The sequence below is a fragment of the Chenopodium album genome, chromosome 3 (genome assembly GCF_948465745.1).
Source record: "Chenopodium album chromosome 3, dcCheAlbu1.1, whole genome shotgun sequence".
NCBI lineage: Eukaryota > Viridiplantae > Streptophyta > Magnoliopsida > Caryophyllales > Amaranthaceae > Chenopodium > Chenopodium album.
The window spans coordinates 22,996,349-23,006,610 of record NC_137836.1 but is presented as its reverse complement, the minus strand read 5'-3'; positions in this window follow the sequence as shown (position 1 = coordinate 23,006,610).

The window sequence follows — 10,262 nt, the reverse complement described above, 5'->3', positions numbered from 1 at the left end:
TGTCATTGGCATTGAACATCTGCGAAAGAAGCTCTTTGTCCACCGAGACCCCTTGTCAGTTAATGCCCTGGAACTTGTAGTCATTGGAGATCTTGTTCAATCTTTCCTCTATTCGTTGCATCTGTAGTTGTCTCACAGGGTCATTAACTTGGAGAGCCATAGTCTTCATCATTTAAGTTACATTAGCCAAGTCTTGCCTAAGTTGATTGAATTCTTCTTGAGTTGCCATTATCCTATTAGCCTTTCTCTTTTAACAAATTGGTTTATCAAAAAGGGAGATTTGAATAAAAGTGTTGTCCTTGATTAACCGGCCTTCTCTTCTTGACCAAATACTGTAAATTAAACCATTTCTTTTAATGACTTGACTCAAATTGACTTTGATTTTATTGGATTTTTAAAGCAAAAAAAAACAAAAATAAGGTGCATATTTTTGGGAATCAAATTTAAGGTTTAAACAAGTATGGTTTAATTGGAGGATTAATATTCGACTTACCCCCCCTAAAAAATGACAGAAAACACGCGCACACAAGATTCTCTAGACATGGTCAATGTGAAACATACATAAAGTGTGTTCTTTTTAATAGTGAGTGAAAGTGGCATGCTTGGACACTTGTGTAAGACCATGGGACCATGTGCTTAGACTCAATTAAGGACTAAATATATATTCTGTCGTTTAATAAATTATTATTTAGACTCATTGTAAATACTCAAGCAAAAAACTGGACTGTCGCTGAAGCAACAAGAATGTCACCATCCGCTAAGACCCAGCGCGATGCAACAGTGTTGTCGCATAACGCTGGACACTAGCGTGTCGCGCCACAGTCCAAACTCCTGCACCATTACTGGATAAATTGTCTGGGTCTGTCTCTAGTGTTTAACTCTAAAAGGACAAGCCTATAGTCATACTAAGTCAAGTTTGATCAATTTATATAGACTTATATTAATTAATTAATTAAGCAAAGTCCTTTACTCATTAATTAGTTTATTTAGACCCATTCACAAGTTAAACAAACGGTTAGTGTAAGCACACATAGGCTATGCACAAGTAAAGAATGCACAAGTAGTCAAGTAAGCACAATATGATGCAATGAGTTTGCAACCTAACCATGGCTCTAGTCCTCTAAAGTTCAAAGATATGGGTCAGTCAAAGAGTGTAACACCTCGTCTAAAATAGAAGGCTAAATGTTAGCAGAAATAATGTCGAGACGGAAATGTCACTCTAAAGGTACTAGAAACTTAGGGGATAAATAAATAACTAATGAAACGAAAAAAAAAAAAAGTTAAGAGAAAGAAATCCCAAATGATCAAAGAAAATTTTCAATGAGGCATAACACCCTCAAAATCGACTATTCTAAAAAGGAAAGTAAGGATAACAAAAGAAAGTCAATAAAATACAAGGGAACAAACTAAACACTCTGCTCTCAGCCCAGACTCAACAAACGCTACTCTTCACCTTCAAATAACATTTAGGTTCCACAATCAGTAGGGAGTAACTAGCAGTTCTCCCAAATCTTGTAGAAAACAAAGCTAAGCATAGTGTAAAGCATAGAAGCATACATATAAATGATATAACACATATACATGTCAAACAACAATCTCATAATAGAGACAAGATAAACATGATGAGATACATAGATAGGAATACATCGCAAAACAAGCAACATGTTTGTAATACATTTCAAACATGTATATTAAACAATATGAATATATTGCCACAAAATTACAGAGTAAGATTGAATAGTACCAAAAAAACAGAACAATAAACTTATAAAAACAATAATTAACACTTATAAAGGTTATTTAAAGAGATTAAGAAAATTGTTGACTTGACTTAATAAGACCTTCTCAAAGTAGTAATAATTTTAAAATAGGGAATTTTAACTTTTCGAAAACTGATCCATAGTGAGGCAAGCATATAAAATATGAACGCCGGTGAATCCCGCAGCCCACCACCAAAGGTTTGTCAGGGTGAACCTACAGACGATTTCACAGCCGTCTGCGTGTAAGAATGGCCAAACTCCTAGTTTTCCTACTCGAATTCCACAGCCCGAGTAATTCCGGACGACAACAATTAACCTAGGAAATTACATCTCCAATTCCGCGAGCCAAGATGTTGGCATGTTCCAACCATTGAATTCCGCAGCCCAATGGTTGTCTTACACTCACGAATCAAATAAAACAGTAAAATAGTTCTTCAAAATTATCCAAACACAATTAGGGATCATCAACCCTAATTTAAAATACTGCATGTCTTTACTTCTAAGACCAAAATTCATCAAAAATCCTTCAAAAGAGTTTAACTTCAAAATTCATCAAAGTATACAAAATCATTTATATATCATAACAAGGTGTCACTCTTATTTTCTGGATTTGGGTACGAAGCAAATTATAACAAAATATCACAATACACTCCGTACACAACCCTTGGTGAACCGGTGCTAAAAACAGTGTTATTCTACTTTAAAGCACAACGACGTCGACAATTCACTTAACACCCAAAAATGGTAGACACTACACGACATATTAAACGCTTTATAAACACACCCAAAACATACCAAAATGATAAAATAAAACCAAGAAATTTTAATCCACATATTAAGCAATATATACATACAATATAGGCTTAATTACAGCAGCACATTGCAAAACAAATTCACCCAAAACCAACCTTAAACTCACAATTAACCTTAGCCCATTATCATACACATTATAAAAACACCATAGATCAGAATAGACACAAGATTAGGCATAAATATTATGCAATACATCACTTAAAAACACTCAATTCACGCAGCTCACAAACTAACCTGGCAGCAGCACCTTGCTTAGTTTTAGGCATATAATCACATCAAAACGTACCCAAAACATGATAATTTTACTTGGGGATATTCCTAACATGATGCCCAATTATAAATCAACAATAAAGGCCTATAAAAAAAAGTAAATAACATGCTTAAGGGCTGTAGAAGTACATGGTAACCTCATTGATTATAGCAGCAGCAATTTGAGGATTCTAGTGCTTAAATTCAAGACATATCTTCTATAAAACATGAGTAAACCATTTAGGAACATACATAACATGATGCTACACCATATTAGGTACAAAATCAACCGAAAACTAAGAAAAATAGAGCTGTAAACCCACAACAGCACGACAACAATTACAGCAGCAATATCGATGAGCATTAGGGTGTATAACATGCATCAAAACCACTAAAACACAACAATAATTTATGGAACCAAACCTTAATATATATACTACTTCTAAGTATGATTATCTAGCATAAAAACCAGCAATAAAAAAAGAATAAGAAGCCCTCATTTCTCACGCACAGAACAGCGACCAATATACTAATTCTAGCACCTTGAATTACAACGAATCTCTAATCTTTCCAACTCTAATTTGCACCTAGCCTTAACCTATCCTAGCCATGATTTCTAAAGCTTGGAATAGTGCTAGTTACCTCTAATATGAAGGCCATCAAATCATATTAAACTGCAGCAAGGATTGCCCACCAAAACGCCCAAACGAAGCTCCATTCACCCCGTTGTCTTGGTATTCTTGAGGACAATTGAGTGCTCAAATTTGAGAGGAAAAGAATCAGCAATTTACCCAAGAAAATCCTTGATAAATACACGAAAATTTGAGGAAATTTGATAGGAGAAAAACATTGTGATAGTGCAGCAAAATCACGTTCAAAAAGCCTTTGTTTTGGTACATAAAGTTGGGGAATATCAAGTGTTTTGGACAACATTTAGTTAGTGATTAAGACCCTTGGTTGCTTGAGTAATTGGGAGGTTACTAAGTCAAGAATTTGAGCAGTAATAAAGCCTTGTGGCTGCCGTGAAAAGGGAGGAGAAAAGGGCTAAATTAGCTCTCATGCAAAAACCTAACTTAAGCTACACTATTGGGCTTGATTGAATGATTAATGTAGGCTTAAGAATGGGAATAAGGAATCTAATAAACAGGTCTTTCTTAATCTATTTATTCTTGAAAGTTTTGAGGAAAAACCCGACCCATAGATAAATGTTAGTTGGCCCGAAACTAGACTAGAAAAGGAATGTAATGAGAGGCATTTTAAAACGCGTTCAAAAACGATAATATAGATTGTATTATTGATATCTCAATAATAATATGAATAATAATAATGAAAATAATAATTTAAATTACAATACAAAAAATATATATAAAGTTAATATGTACCGAAAAGCAACATAAAAGACGATATGCGAAACCAGTAACATTATTCATTTATAATGACCTAATTAATAAAAGGACATTATAATGAGTTTTATAAATAAAAGAATTAAAGAATACTTTATAAACAATACCAATTTGATGAATGAGTTGACGGGATCACCCGCGGCCCAATGCAACTTTATTTATCGATATTGATACCTATTAAACAGGTCTTTCTTAATCTATTTTATACCTATTAGATTGGTACTTCAGTCAAGGAATCACCCATGATAACCCGTATCAATCGCAATAGGTAAAATATTAAAATTACATATATTTTAGTAACACTTACTAAATTGATGCTTAAGCTTAAGGAATCCCCCTTTAAGGCTAATATCAATTCAGACAAGTCATATATAGTTGAAATGATTAAAACTTATTCACAAAACCTTTTAATTAATAACTTTAAATCGTTTCTATAAAACATCTTTATAAGGGTTTCAAAAGCTTGAGATGACCCTTAAATCAAATAACGAACTTAATAATTAAATTAACGTTTTTAATTTAGAAATTGAGATTTAAATTAGAAATTAGGCTTTATAGGTTGAAACACACATATAAAAGAATGGTTCAAAAAATACGGGGTGTTACAATCATGTAATACCCCTCAAAATTGCTTTAAAAGGATTTGATATACTGCTCATATCAACAAGATGCATCTTTCTTTTAGGGAGCCCATATGCTAAGATACTCCATAGTTAAGCGTGCTTGGCTGGGAGTAATCTTGTGATGAGTGACCTCTTAGGAAGTTTTCCCGGGGCACGCATGAGTGAGGACAAAATGTTACGGAAGGACTTGTGTTGGTTTGTGGGGAAAATTGTTGGCCCTTGATGCGCATTCCGTGACAGTTGGCCCCTCCATAATTTGTTTTGGGTCGGGGTGTTACAAAGAGGGTCCATGGTTATGAGTCCGGATGCACCTCACATAAGCCTTACCTTTGGAAGGTTGGCGCGAGTGGATGGGACCCCGCTAGTTAAACTCGCTTCTAGTTTGGTTAATTCAACAAACTCGGATTTACCCTTCGTTGCCATGAGCGTTCGATTGGGTAGATGGAGCGTGAATTCCCATAGGGTTATGGCCATATGTAGAACACATATGGGTTCAGAAAAGTGAGAAAAACTCAATCATGAAGTAGAACCGAGCGAACAGTACTAGAATCGGTCGAAACAACGAAGGTAGATTTCTTGCTCGGTATTAGAACGTGGTGCGAGACAACAGGGCCTGTCGCCATAAGATAGCTCTGTCGCCAAACAACATTGTTGTCGCGACAGAGCCATCGCATGGCACTGGCTCTGTTTTCTCGGCGTCGGTTCCTACATGCCTCAGCAACTTTCTGTTCTTTAAATTTTCCGATTTTTCGTAGCTTTTTTTCGATCCCATTTGTGAAAGATATTTTTCAAATTTCCTACGTGTAAAAATCCTATGTTTTTGACACATTACGGATGGTCTATCTAATGCGAACCTTTTTTATGCATATGCCAATACAATCAATCAAAATTACGCACATGAATACTTAGAACTTTTCGAGTCTCATCCACTCATTCTAAATTATTGCCAAAATAAATTTTAGGAATTAAAATAGAATTTTAGGAATTAAAATAGAATTTTAGGAGTCGCCAAAAAATTATAGGGAATATTTCAAGCATCTCACACTTGAGCCCCACTGTGATCATACACCTAAGCATGGTGGCGTCCAAAGGGAAGGAAACTAGGTTAAAAGAGTCGCCAACAAGTTTTAGGAACTTGTAAACCGTTGAAAGGGTGAAGGTTACACCCCTTCACGATCCATGAGATCGCTAACTCTATAGTGGTCTAGAACCATGACTGGATATTCAGAGATGAAGGTACAAATCCAACCTATAAGTGATTGAACTTGACCTAAAAATAGGCCTCTAATTTATTTTTCTAATATTCATGTGCGCTTTCTGACTAACAATACAATCAAAATATTAATTCTAAACCTGTATAATCTATGTTGGTTGAATATTAATGCACAAACAAATATATTATTGGCAATCACTTAAATTATAGTCAAGATTATTAATTATCTTATTAAGCGTGATTACAAGTAAAAATTCCCTTTAAACATGCAAAAGAGGGCGTGATCAAGCAATAACAATAACAATATAATATCAAGCAACATAATAATAATAGTAATAATAATAATAATAATAATAATAATAATAATAATAATAATAATAATAATAATAATAATAGTAATAATAATAATAATAATAATAATAATAATAATAATAATAATAATAATAATAATAATAATAATAATAATAATAATAATAATAATAATAATAATAATCTCAATCTCATGAGAGCATGAGAATACTAGCAAGATCCTAGGCATGATACTATAAAGATTAATAACAAATACTAACATGTCACTAAACAATAAAGATCAAAGCTTTAACCCTAACATGATACAAACATGATATTAATAGAATTGGAAGCATCCTTGTAGGGAATATTTCAAGCATTACCCCAAACTTGAACCCCACTGTGATCATACACTTAAGCATGGTGGCGTCCAAAGGGAAAGAAGCTAGAGCAAAAGAGTCGCTTACAAGTTTTAGGAACTTATAAACCATTCACGAGGTGAAGGTTACACCCCTTAACGATCTAAGAGATCGTCAACTCTAATAGGTCTAGAACCATGACTGGTAGTTCGGGGATGAAGGTACAAATCCAATCTAAAAGAGAAAGAACCTGCCCTAATAATAGGCCTCTACTTTATTCTTCTCGTATTCATGTGCGCTTTCTGACTAACATGCAATCAATAGGTTAACCCTAAACCTGTTTTATCTATGTTGGTTGAATATTAATGCACAAATAAATCTATTATCGGCGATCACTTAAATTATAATCAAATTAACCCTAAACAAGATTATTAATTATCTTATATAAGCGTGATTACAAGTACCAATTCCCTTTAAACATGCATAAAAGGTGTGATCAAGCAATAACAATAAATGAATATCAAGCAACATAATAATCACAATAACAATCATAATCATAATAATAATGTTAAAGCATAATAATAATAGCAAGATCCTAGGCATGATACTAACAAGATTAATAACAAACACTAGCATGTCACTAAGAAATAAAAATCAAAGCTTTAACCCTACCATGATACTAACATAATATTAGGAAAGAAGATAAGAAGCATCATAGGAATCATAATTGATATAAGCAAATCACCCTAAATATCATACTAAGTAAAGCATCCTATCATAATACTAGGAATCAAAATAGCAACCTAAACATGATTTCTACATCATAATATCAATTTAAACAATTAAAGCACTTACTTGGATCTCTCGTACCTCTTTATAATAACAAAATACAAACGTTAGTAACTTCAAGAAAAATATAAAATCAAACAATTAAATTAAATAATTAAAATAGAGATTTAAGAAAGTTTAGACTATATTTGGGACCAAACCCTCAGAAATATCAAACCTTTCACGACTAGGGAGAAGGCAACTTCGAACTTGGATAGGTGTTTCTAGATCTTGTGAATGCGGAATTTTGTTTGAGAGAAGGCTAGTTTAGAAAAAAAAGAGAGAGAGTATCAAAAATTTCTTGAAGAGAATTGGTGATTGTTGATGAGAAGAATTGATGATGGAAAATGAAGGTTTTAGGAGTCTTTTTATAGAGAAAATCAGCCGGATATGATAAAAAACGAATCAGAGTTTCGAAAAGAATAAAACACGACCGCAACGCAAAAAACGCGCCTGTCGCCAGGCGACAAAGCTGTCGTATGGCGCTAGAAATACTTTTCCATGCGTTTTCTTATTTTGATAAAATTTAACCGTACGAGAGGGCAAAATTGTATTTTCCTTAAAAACACTTCTTTTATTCTGATTAAAACTCTAAAAAGTTAATTAAAGTCCTTTTATCAATGCTAATTAAATTAGTATTCAAAAGAACCTTCTAGATGACTCTAGAAAACTATAATCAATCCTAATCGCATTAGGAATGATAAATCAATATTAGGCCCTCCTCTAGATCATTGGGCCGCACATAAATATCAAACCAGACCCAGTTTAGTAATTTGGCCATAACTTCCTCATTATTTATCGGAATTTGGCTTATAATATATCATTGGAAAGCTCTTTTCGAACCCGATACAACTACACTATTATTGGACCCTTTTCATGGACCAAACCAAACTGTATTGGCTGTTTTCTTAAAATAGGTTTTCAAAAACAGAGAGAAAGAAAAGAATTAAAAACTAACCGCAACACTAGACTTTCAACACTTTCACTTCATTCGATTATGATTCAACATGAAAGGTACTCATCACTGGGTTTGGTTTTGGGGAGACACAAATGGGTGTCTACAGAAGCCCCCAGTTTGACTGAGTTTGGAGAAACGCAAGTTTCGAAAACAAAATTCAAAGTATCGATAGGGACCGAGAATTATTCAGAACGTTCTGCGATCCTAAACCATTCTTGTAATGTCGATACCTGAATGTTAGCATTAGTTAAAACAGATAAAAGAGTTAGGAAACTCGTATCTTGCACCGTCGAGCACACGTCTCTGGGAGTAACTGATTCGTTGTGTTTGTTGTTGTGACAACCTTCAACAAGCTAGGGAACGCTATTGAAGATAACTTCTCTTGAAATCACCTCCAGTTGTCTGTGACTACCCTCCCAATCATAGAAAAAGTCGCCGAAGACCGCCTCATCACGAACTGCTCTTCTCAAATCTCGATGATAACCTCCGCAATCTCAGCGAATGTCGTCGAAGACCGCCCATCTCGTGATATCTTCTCAAATCTTGTTGACAACCTCCACAATCTTAGCGAATGTTGTCAAAGACCGCCGATCTCGTGCTATCTTCTCAAATCAAGTGATAACTTCCACAATCTTAACGAAAGCTATCAAAGACCGCTTCATCTTGAATCGTTATTTTCTCAAATCAAATAATAACCTCCTCAATCATAGTTAAAGCTATCGAAGGTCGCTTTATCTCAAACCGTCCTTCTCAAATCCGAGCGAGAGACTTTTTTTAATCTTAAAGCCCCCTGTTGAAAGCTTCGTCATCTTAAATCTTCAAATCAACCCTTCCATATTTTGAAAATCTTTTTCAAGAACCATACCTGCGATTCTTAAAGGCTTCAAATTGATTTGTGAAAATCTTCCATCCTAGGAATTCTTTGTGAACCATTATGTCAGTGCTTTTGAATTGTGAACCTGTATGTCGTTGCTTTTTTTGCTTTATGAACCATTATGTTGATGCCTTTGTGATGAGCCAATGTTTAGGCGCTTTAAGCTAAGTGAGACGATCTTTCGTCAGGTCAATCACTTATTTGCGATTGTAATCAAACCGACTACTTAATCATGTCAAATTGCTTATAGGGGCTAACTAGCGTACCAAGGAACCCGAAATTGTTGTATGAGGTCCGCATAATCCAATATGGGTCCACGCATTGTGTCGCCGCACCAGCGCTCGCTAGAACTATCTGGCGCCGCGCTTTTCTTCTTTCGCAAGGCAACAAATGTTATTGCCAGACACCATCCTTATCATCTGGCGCTGGAGTCGATTCTTCCCTATTTGCTCTTGCTGCTGCTGCTCGGCTTTGCTCCAAACTTTGAACTTGGTTGTTTCCAAATCCGCTCAAATCTTTTGTAAATTAAAGCTCTTCATCTTCAATTTACTAATCCATGTAATTTTTCTCAAACTCTTTTCATCTTGGAAGAGTCTCGTGCGGCGTATTCGCGGTTTTTCGAAAAAAAAACCAGGAATGTTCTTGCTTTCTGGGATGCACCTGTATTTATACTTTTGATTATAGGACTTTGCTCATTTATTTAACTATCTTAGGGTTGACTTAAGGTTTAGTGTTGCTTGACTCATTGACTTGACACGACCTCAAGGTAAAAACTTGACTCAATGATGACTCACTTCATGTGACTCGTGTGTGCATAGTGTTGACTCAATGTGATAACACGACATGACTCAATGTGTACATGACTCGTGTGTGCATTGTAATGTGATTTTCCGT